The sequence below is a fragment of the Notolepis coatsorum genome (assembly GCF_963971535.1).
Source record: "Notolepis coatsorum genome assembly, chromosome: 3".
NCBI lineage: Eukaryota > Metazoa > Chordata > Actinopteri > Aulopiformes > Paralepididae > Notolepis > Notolepis coatsorum.
This window is the reverse complement of record NC_140167.1, coordinates 40544942-40555983: the sequence shown is the minus strand read 5'-3', so window position 1 is coordinate 40555983 and position 11042 is coordinate 40544942.

The following is an 11042-nucleotide window of genomic DNA, read 5'->3' as shown; positions in this document are numbered from 1 at the left end:
TATAAAAAAAGTCATCTTTATTTCAATGAAGTTACAAAAAAAGACTGTATTGGAAATGTCCAATCCAGTTAAAAAGAATATATAAACAAAACATCTCATCTCTAAGATCGCAATAGCCTAACACGGCTGGTGTCTGCAAGCAAAATCCTGCATCAAAATCTCTGAAAAAACAAAATTCTGTCTGTCTCCAGCGAGCCGGCCTTTTTATAAGGTCCGCCACGTCACGCCATCATCAGTACATAGCTCCAATCATTGTACAGTACGTGTCATATCCCTCCTTCAGTTATTTGTTACTTTGCAGTTACATATCAAATCAAGTAATTCATAAGAATACAATGCCCCTCTGACTAGAGCTCCCTCTTCTTAGCCTTGCATTCCAGCCGTTCACTCCCCCACTGCATGGGGCCTCTCTCGTTCTGACTCACTCTAACAGTAAGAGAAACAGGCAGAACAGTACAGAACAGGCAGATCAGTAAGAGAATGCAGGCAGGACAGGCAAGGGTTATGATACCTTCTGTAGGTATCATCGCCAAGCATATCATTCTTTTTAAGCAGAGAATTATGAAACATATAATTAATATAGCATTATATATATATACCTTTATACCAACATTCTGACTGTAACATAACATTAACATTTAACTGTAGTATAGTTTTAAAAGTGTATACAAAATATACAGGTTATATAAGAATACAAGTGTGCACAAGTTTACACAAGTGGGAGGAAGAATATACAGACATTCCTCTTAATCATATATAATAAACATAAGAACAGGATGTCATTATACAAAGTGTCACTCGTTGACTTGTGGCACTTAACACTATCTATCTATACCTACCTACCTACCTATCTACCTACCTTGCTGTGAGTTCCTGTAACTATCAATGTTATGGGTGAGTGTGGTTCTTTAATTCAATCCCATTAAATGTGTTCGATGTAGAGCTGGCATGTGGTCTGTCTGATAAAGCTGTATTGGTTATTACCCCCAGCAGCTGTGAGATAATGTATTTTCAATATTCATTCACCTTCATCCATCCCACTGTTGACTTGCTCTCCTCTCTCCCTTTCAGTCTATCTCTGTATATATCTCCTCTTCTCTGTCCAGGCTGTTATTGGACTGGTCTGTTAACTGACAGTATCCCTGCTGGTCTGGTTTCTCTGGGCCGCTTTGCTGCATCCGTGGTGCAGCTTGTGTCGTAACTTGCCATGCTGTGTCACATCTCGCCAATTGATTTTGCCTGCATTTCCCCCAAAAGCAGTTAGCATTTACATTGCATTTGCGCTGTTTGCTTACTAAAGGAACAAAGATTATCTCAACTCTAATGAAACCCACAACAACACACAATCAGTGTCCACAGACACCAGCCAACCAGCCAGAGGTTGGCACTGGGAACCACCCAGCAATCGTACACAAAGTACGGGTCCAAACAAAATGGCAATAAGGCCAACACAGTATATAATTGCCCACACACAGTGGTAAATGGCATAAAAGGGCCAACACAATAATATTATAATCCACACAACGTGGTGAATGGCATAAAGGCAAAATATGGTATCGCATCCACACAAAGTGGCAAAAAGAGGCAACCTCCACACTCCACTCTGGTCAGTGGCAATGACACAATGAGGCGCCCGGATGTGTGTCACATGCCAGGCTTTATCCACCCGTCCCTTGAGGCTGATTGCCATCAGCTGCCACTCATCAGGCAATCAGCACTCTCTAGAGGTGAGACAGGTGGCACCTGGGAAGGAGAAACCAAAAGGGATCAATACAAAGGTGACACACACCAAATACAAATAACAAATATTACCTATACTAACCTGATGTTTACATGGTGTTACAAATACGATAATAATGATAATGACCAACCCACGTACGTCACAACGCCTCTCTCTCTCTCTCTCTCTCTCTCTCTCTCTCTCTCTCTCTCTCTCTCTCTCTCTCTCTCTCTCTCTCTCTCTCTCTCTCTCTCTCTCTCTCTCTCTCTCTCTCTATTTGTATCACTTGTTACGGCGGAGGCAGGTAGGTTCCAGTTGTGGAGCAATAAGTAGAAGCAGAGAAGGTTTTTACTCATTAAACGGTGGTTCTCTTTATTTGTAGAACGGTACACCTAGAGTAAATCCAATGGTAACAATACTGACGCAGGGCGTCTAGGAATACAGAGGATAATAATAATAAAGACAGCAAGGTCCAGATCCCGAGGTACCGCCGTGTACCGTGCAGGGAGATTGAGTGAAGATTCGACAACTAGAAGCAGAAAGACAGGGGTTAAATAGGACCCCATTCCTACCAAGCGCACCACAGTGACAGCCAATCAGGAGACCCAGACAATAAGTGACAGGGGAGAATAGTGACAGGGGAGACAAGTGACAGGTGTCAGAATGGTGGGTGGTTCTCAGGCGGCCGCCAGAGAACCCAGAGCGTTACATCACTGACTTTTTCAGCTAGTAAACAGGCCATCTCAACTAGGGCTGGGCGATATATCGAGTATACTCGATGTATCGCGGCTTGTTCTACATGAGATGTAGTAAATTAGTATATCGTGAACATAGAGTATATGTTGTCACTAGTGATGCACCGATGTGAAAATTGTGGCCGATACCGATAACCGATATTAATATTGCTGTTCTGGCCGATACCGATATTTACCGATGTCGATAGAAAACACTTTTTTATGATAATCAAATAAAGAGCAATTTTCCAAAACGCATAATTTTTTTACTTTTGTACCTTATTTTCAGAAATGACTGATATTTTGAAACTATTTAAGGCCAAAACATGTAAAAAGGGATTTTTTTTTTTTTTTTTTTTTTTTTTTTTAATATCGGCCCTATCTTGATATCGGTCCGATACCGATGTGTAAAAAAACGGCCATATCGGCCGATATTATATCGGCGGCCGATATATCGTGCATCACTAGTTGTCACGTCTCGGCTGATGAGACTTTAGCTTTAGCGCGGAGCTGTCCTCTCATTTCATTATAGACACATGACCAGCGCGGACCTTAAATGACATGCAATTGTAATTTCATTATTAGACAGACCAGCGCGGACCTTTATGACATGCAATTTAATTGACGCAAGAAATGGGCTAACGTTAGCTGCTAACCAAGTTATCCATGATGACTAGGCTAAGCTACCTAGCGTTAGCTGCTAACCCTGGAAAACGCTCAAAGCGGACTCCACAACACTAGTTCCATTCGTGAGGAAAGGGGGTGGGTTATATTGACAACGCTTGACAACAGAAGTTTAAACATAACTTCATATTTATTGGTTATTCGTTTCTTTATATCATCCAGTTTCCACTGTTAAACTCTTCCTGTTTACATTCGAGTGTGATATCACCTACGGCAGCTTAGACGATCAAAACGCAAACCTAGAACAAAACCCGAGGGGGGGGGGGGCTGGCTCTCTCGCGCGTTCTCGTTCTCGCCCTCTCTCGCTCTCTCTCTCTCTCTCTCTCTCTCTCTCTCTCTCGCTCTCTCTCTCTCTCTCTCTCTCTCTCTCTCTCTCTCTCGCTACATTCAATGATTTAAAGTAGCCAAACGTTACAGTATAAATACTAACTGAATAGTTGATGATATAAACATTTAATTTCATTATCTGAAATATTCTAAAATCATTAAGTCTGCTATAAGCCATTATCCCTTTGTGTGTGATTATTATTTTCTCACAGTAGTGTGTATATATATATATATATATATATATATATATATATATATATATATATATATATATATATATATATATATATATATATATATATATATATATTAGGGCTGACCTTCGAAGCTTTTTTTGGCAATCGAAGCTTCGGGGCCGAGCTTCGATTTTAATTCGAAGCTTCGAAAAAAAATTAAAAAAAATATTTTTTTTTAATATTTTTTTTTTAATATTTTTTTTTTAATATTTTTTTTTGTATCTTATGTTGTGGGACTTGTACAGCACTTTCGTAAACGTTGTTGTTTTTAAATGTGCTCTATAAATAAAGTGGGTTGGATTAATTAATTAAGTAGCCCCTTTCGTGACTGACGCATCCAACAAGGTTTCACTCGGCTGTGTGATTTAATTCAAGGTGGATCGCTGTTGTCGTTTGAACAACTTCAGATTTCATGGGAACTACCAATCCCCCAAATCAAGAATGTTTAAGATGAATGAAGTAAGATTTTGATTATTTGAAATATGGCCTGTGTAGACTAAACTATGCACAGAATTATGTCAGTCTACAAGGTCCGGATTCTACATGGTCCGGCAATGTAGACCTTGTAGACTCCACTACAGACCAATTATCAGTGAATGTTCATGCATTTTTAAGAAGGGCAACTTCCACAAAAAAACAAAGAACTCACCAAAACATCTCAGTAGCACCTTATCTAAATGTTATATTTCATATATGGAGATTCATATTTATTTATGTATTGCATGCATTTCTACATTTTATTTCCTATTTTGTTTATTCATCCCAGTATCTTTCTTTCTTATGTGTGGAATTCTACAAGGTGCGCGCGCACACACACACACACACACACACACCTACACACACACCTACACACACACACACACACACACACACACACACACACACTTACATTTAGTCATTTAGCTGACGCTTTTATCCAAAGCGACTTACAAGTTCTGTACGACAAGACAGCAAGAAGGGTACAACTCTATCAGCTGAGTAACAATGTTCATCAAAGTGTTGCGTGTTACAGTGTAGGTTAGTTTATTAGGACAAGTGCATGACAGTAAGGTTAGTCACGGTTAGATTTTTTTTTTTTTTTTATCATTTCAGATAATGGTTGAAGAAGTGAGTCTTTAGTCGACGGCGAAAGATTGGACGGGATTCGGCTGTCCTAACTGGGATGGGTAGTTCACACACACACACACACACACACACACACACACACACACACACACACACACACACACACACACACACACACACACACTACACACACACACAAATCGAAGTAAAAAAAATAAAATTTGGATTTTTTTTTTTTTTTTTTTAACTTCGATTTTTTTTTTAATGTTCGAAGCTTGTGCCATCGAATCGAACGTTCGAAGCTTCGAAGCATTTAAGACAGCCCTAATATATATATATATATATATATGTGTGTGTGTGTGTGTGTGTGTGTTTGGCTAAAGTGGATAGAAAACACAGTACTGTGTAAAAGTCTTAGGCACCCAATAAATTGTCTTAGATGTAAATAATTTTTTTTATTAGTGTGTCAGTAGACTACTTTTAGTACATTTTCATTTAATTATTTTTTAAAGCATCTTCATGGTTTAATAATGCAAACATATGTTGCAGGGACTTATTATAATCATCATATTGGCGTGACTGTATGCATCAAAGGGTTAAATCAAGCATTTTTAAGTGCTTTAGAGGAAATGTCAAAATATCGCGATATATATCGTGTATCGTGATATGGCCAAAAAATATCGCGATATCATTTAGAGGCCATATCGCCCAGCCCTAATCTCAACCATCATTTCAGTGTAGAATGGATTTATGAATTTCAGTATCTTGTTTTGTTTGGACGGTATTCATACAGGCAGTCAACTATGAAATCATGAAATCTTTGTCTGATCTCTGATTTGTTGAAATTGGCAACCTGGGCAGTCCAATATCTTGCAATGCGTTAGCTAATGGGTCTGAACCCTTAAAAGAGCCCAATAACATAACATAAGACCCTAATGCAGAAGGTCTTGGCCCATCAAACTGCCCAGGCTGACTCATGTGTTGAACTCACAGGAAAGAACCCAGAGCAACCCAATCCAGCAACAGCCTGGTAAGGTTTAAATCCAGGGTATATACAGTATATCAGAAATGAGGAGGAAAGGACCTGCACACTCTTCTGCTACACTTGTTTACTGGACAACATTTTGAGCCTAGTGGCTCTTCATCAGGTCAAACCGTTCATTTGTGGCATTTATAGCCATGGCACCTACAAAGGGATGCGTATATTCTAATATATATTAGATATAAATCACATGGACTCAATGTTTAACCAATTCGTCATTGGTGTACCAACACAAAGCAGCCCAATAACCAGGCCAGCCCCAGCAGATGGCAACTGGATCATACAGAGGATTGACCTTGTTGTAGCTCTGCTGTTGATTATGTTTAATCCTGACCTACTGACAGACTTACTGACTAATAGTCTGGATATAAAGAGCATGTCAGCAGTTTTGTTGTTCTCTGTTGTGAGGAAGTAAGATACCATACATTTTTATTTTTATTTTAAGCTTCATTCATTCATTCATTCATTCATTCATTCATTCATTCATTCGATCTTAATTTAGTCTCAAAAGAATAATGGAGAGTGATGTGAAATAATTTGACCAGAGTATTTAAGGATAGAGTTTACTGATAGAATGACATGTTGCAACATGGAGAGACCTAGGCTACAGCAATGGCCCTGTAGGAGAGGGAGAGATAGTGTGTTTGTGCATGTCTGTGTTAGAAAGAGAGAGAAAGAGAAAGAAAGAGACAAGTGTGTTGGTAAATGTCCCTATTGGAGAGTGAACTCTCATTTCCACTGATGTTGAGCATACAGCACACAATAAATATAGAAATAAAAACAAGAAGGTCAATCAATAAAACAATTAAAACCAAAAGCAGATTGGGGTGAATGGTTGCTCATTTAAGATTTAAACTGTCCAAAGGATACTAATATATTGATTAAGGTACATTGCAGGACGTTCCAAGTGTCAGGGGTACAGAAGCTAAAAGCAGATTTCCCAAGTTCAGCGTAAACTCTGGGGGTTTGAAGTGTAAAGCCAATCATTGGAGCAAGTATGATAAGGTCCAGTCCAATAATGAAGTGATATAATGGGGAAGATCTCCAACAATGGTTTCAAAAACAATAGTAGATAAAGACTGAAAGGAAAACTGAGAGGCACGCCTCACAATGCGCACATAATCATGATTATTAAGAGGTGAATTATTAAGAGGGTTAATGATTATTAAGAGGGTGATGATTATTACTATGATTTCTGACACAGTCAGTGCCCATTGTTGTTGCAGTGTACTTGAGCAAGTCATTGAACTCAGTACCCTACCTGTGTCTGTACCCTATGGGGATATTATGCACTATGTGCGTCTCAGGGGGTTATATGAAGACAACACATTCCTAATTACACTGTGCTTGTGGCTATCGGGTGATTAAAAATGTACAGTCAAAAATAAATAAATTATAGGATCTCTTGGGATGTTCATTGTTTGTATGATTAAATTAAGAAATAATTTTTTTGGCATAGAATCTTACATAATTCAACACTTTTTTTATTAGGCAAAATGCCACGGACTGCATTTGCTTTATTGGTTGTATTTGCTGTGGTGGCCAAATAGACAAATTGTGTAGTGTACCTTTAAGACATGCTTGTAGTTTGAGTTGGGTCGATGGAATGTGTGTTTAGGGTTATGTGTATATATTTGGGTGGCGCAGCAATAGGATATCTCTTCACACAAGGTGTCATCCTGTCCAGTATATGTGTGTGTGCACACGCACATACACATGCACACACGTATGTGCACCTCCCGGCTATCAGTCAGGGGTGCTGAAGGAATAAACAATGGGGAGGTGTGTGTGTGTGTGTGTGTGTGTGTGTGTGTGTGTGTGTGTGCGTGCGTGCGTGCGTGCGTGCGTGTGTGTGTGTGTGTGTGTGTGCGTGCGTGCGTGCATGCGTGCGTGCGTGTGTGTGTGTAAGAGAGAGAGAGAGAAAGAGAGACAGAGAGGAGGGGGTGCTGGCGACCAGACCACCAGCTGCCACCCGCTGAGGTGGGGTTTAGGAACATAGGCGGATACCCCAGTTTTCACTGCTCTGTGTACAACACACACACACACACATACACACACCATCCGCTAACCCTCCATACTCCTCCTTCCCGTCCCTAATCTAGGTTCCAAATCTGCCCACAGACTGAGCTACTATAGTCCTCCTTAATCTGGTTCCAGAAAGCCAGTGTACTGCTGACACTCCAGGATCACGGCTGTTATGAGGTCCAAAAAGCACAGTTGATATTCACTGTTTGTGTTGTCTACACATTGGGCTATGGGCCGCATACCATTCTCCTTCATATCTCAATCAAAACATTTGGCATTGTAGCATTTCTTCATGGTAAAATAATAAAACACAAAATTCCATTCTGTTTTATCTGATGAAATACCAGAAATACCCCTGTGCATACTTATGGAGATGTTTTAAATTGCTGACAGGAATAGTCTTCTTGGTGGATCCAGAGAGGGGACTATACATACAAACGGTATAGAGGTGGAAGGCTTAGTGTTGAGATGTGTCATATGTAGTTTGTTTTCTCAGTGGAACGCTGATTGCTGACAGAGAGGACCTTGTTTTCCAGCCCGCCTCTGGGTTGCTAGAAAAAATAGCCCGGTACATCTCTCTTGGTGGCTCGATCTTGTTGTGTAACATGGGGAAAGGATTGCAGTCTCTTCCTCGGGGGATGGAGAGAAAAGAGAGAGAGAGAGAGAGAGAGAGAGAGAGAGAGAGAGAGAGAGAGAGAGAGAGAGAGAGAGACTCACCACCTGGGAATATGAGTGCTGCTGCTCTGAGGTCTAACAACAGCTGATCAAGGATGCTCCTCCCATCAGGCTAGCCTTAACCACACCATGCAGAGGAAAAGGTGGTTAATTTTGTCCTGTTTAATCCTCTTGCTCCACTTAGAATCCGTTCAGGTCATTGTGAAGTCATACCATGCAGTAAAATTGTGATTTGTGAAAATTGCGTGTCCCTGACATTTTTTAAGGGGTTTGTGGCGAACGTGTGGTGATTGGTGAAATTTGCAAGGCATTTCAATTGCAAAGGAACAGGTATTACGATGCTGTAATATCTGCACAGGAGGTTAATCCTGCACAGTATGGGGAGATCATGTAATCGGTTGCATCTGTGCACATGTCTGTCTGTCTTTCCAGCGTCCGCAGCTATTATATCTCGCAAACCACAATATAATAATTGTTGTGCACATTCATGTGCACTTTAGGATGAACTCTATTGATTTTGGTGACCCATGGTGTGACATGACCTGACATTTCCTCTAGTGCCACCATCAGGCAAAACCTTCAATTTTAGAATTGGTGTATCTCGAATACCTTTCATTCAAATGTTTCACATTCATGGCCCCTACCGGAAGAAGCCTATTGTTTTTGGTAACCCCATCACTAAAATCAATAGAGAGAGAGAGAGAGAGAGAGAGAGAGGAGATTTGTGCTCTACTGAGCACACCTTTCTAGTTATATAGGCAGCAGGACATTTCAGACCAATACTGAAATGAGAATGAAATCAGATTTTACAGTATTTCTCACTGCATTCATTAGAGCATATTTGTGCCTACATTATATTGTTAATTTCCTTCTTCGATCCCCAAACAGAGAGAGGAGTGTTTCAGACATGAATATAGGCCACAGACTCCATGCTTATAATTTTTCCATGATAGCTTGAATTATGAATAATGCAAAGAGGTCCCCCCCCCCCACCAAGCTTTATACACAAGACCCCCCTCTCTTCCCCTCTCTCTATCTGTCTCTGTCTCTCTGTCTCTGTCTCTGTCTCTGTCTCTCTCTCTCTCTCTCTCTCTCTCTCTCTCTCTCTCTCTCTCTCTCTCTCTCTCTCTCTCTCTCTCTCTCTCTCTCTCTCTCTCTCTCTCTTTCCCCTCTGTGTATTAGGGCTGTTGTCCCAAAGAATACCATTTGACTATGGATAGGCTGAAATGAGGCAAATGCGAATATTAACGATAACATTTACATATTATTACAAAAGCTTAATATGCTTACAATTAACAAGTTCATTGTGTGTTGTATTTATTGGCTTGCATCGCAGGCATATTTTTCCAAAATCATGACAAAGGGACAAGGTGTTTTCAGTTCACCTCATATCAATAATGTTTATATTGAAATTAGTTCTGAATAGTTAATAAACTAACCTATAGTAACCCCTGTTTCTCCTTCTCACTGACTCTGAATGTGTCCCCCTGAATGTGTCCCCACTCTTATAGCTGTCAGCAACTAACACACACACACACACACACACACACACACACACACACACTCACTCACTCACTCACTCACTCACCTCACTCACTCACTCACTCACTCACTCACTCACTCACTCACTCACTCACTCTTTTCCTAATTTGGTCTCTCTCTCCCCTGTCCCCCTCCCCCACTTCCTTCTCTCTCTCTCTCTCTCTCTCTCTCTCTCTCTCTCTCTCTCTCTCTCTCTCTCTCTCTCTCTCTCTCTCTCTGTCTCCTCCATCTATCCCACCTCCATCCTACTTTTTTCTCCCTCTCTCACCACACTCCCTTTTCCCCCCATATATCCCTTTCTTTCTCTCTCCCTCTCCCCCCCTCTTCTCCATATTTGGAGGGTCCCCTGGTCTCGATACAGTCTGCAGTGGGACAGATAAGACGGAGAGACTGATAATGGTGTTTAGCTGCAGCACTGATCCTCTGGCTGCCGTTTTGGATGGCAGGTATATGATAGAGGAACTATAGCAAGACGTGATGCCAGGGCTTCGGTTTCTTATGGCGTTCAGATCCCTCCACCGTGTGTCCTCGGTTGACTCGGGTGTGTGTGTGTGTGTGTGTGTGTGTGTGTGTAGGTGTGTGTGTGTGTGTGTGTGTGTGTGTGTGTGTGTGTGTGCGCGCACACATGTGTGTGACTGCTCCCTCTGTTATTCTTGATAACCCCCAGCATCAATTTATTTTTCCTTCCTTTTGATTTGGTTTTGTTTTCTCAGTTCTGGTCATCCACCCCCCATCTATCTTCCTCTCTTCTCCTCTCCCTTCCTCTCCTCTGCTCTGGTCTCTTCCACTCTCCCCTCCCCTCCTCCCTCGTCTTCTCTTCTCTTCTCTTCTCTTCTCTTCTCTTCTCTTCTCTTCTCTTCTCTTCTCTTCTCTTCTCTTCTCTTCTCTTCTCCATCCTTTGCTCTCTTCTCCTCACCACTTCTTCCTCTCTTCTCCTCTCCTCTCCTCTCCTCTCATCTCCTCTCCTCTCCTCTCCTCCTCTCCTCTCTCCT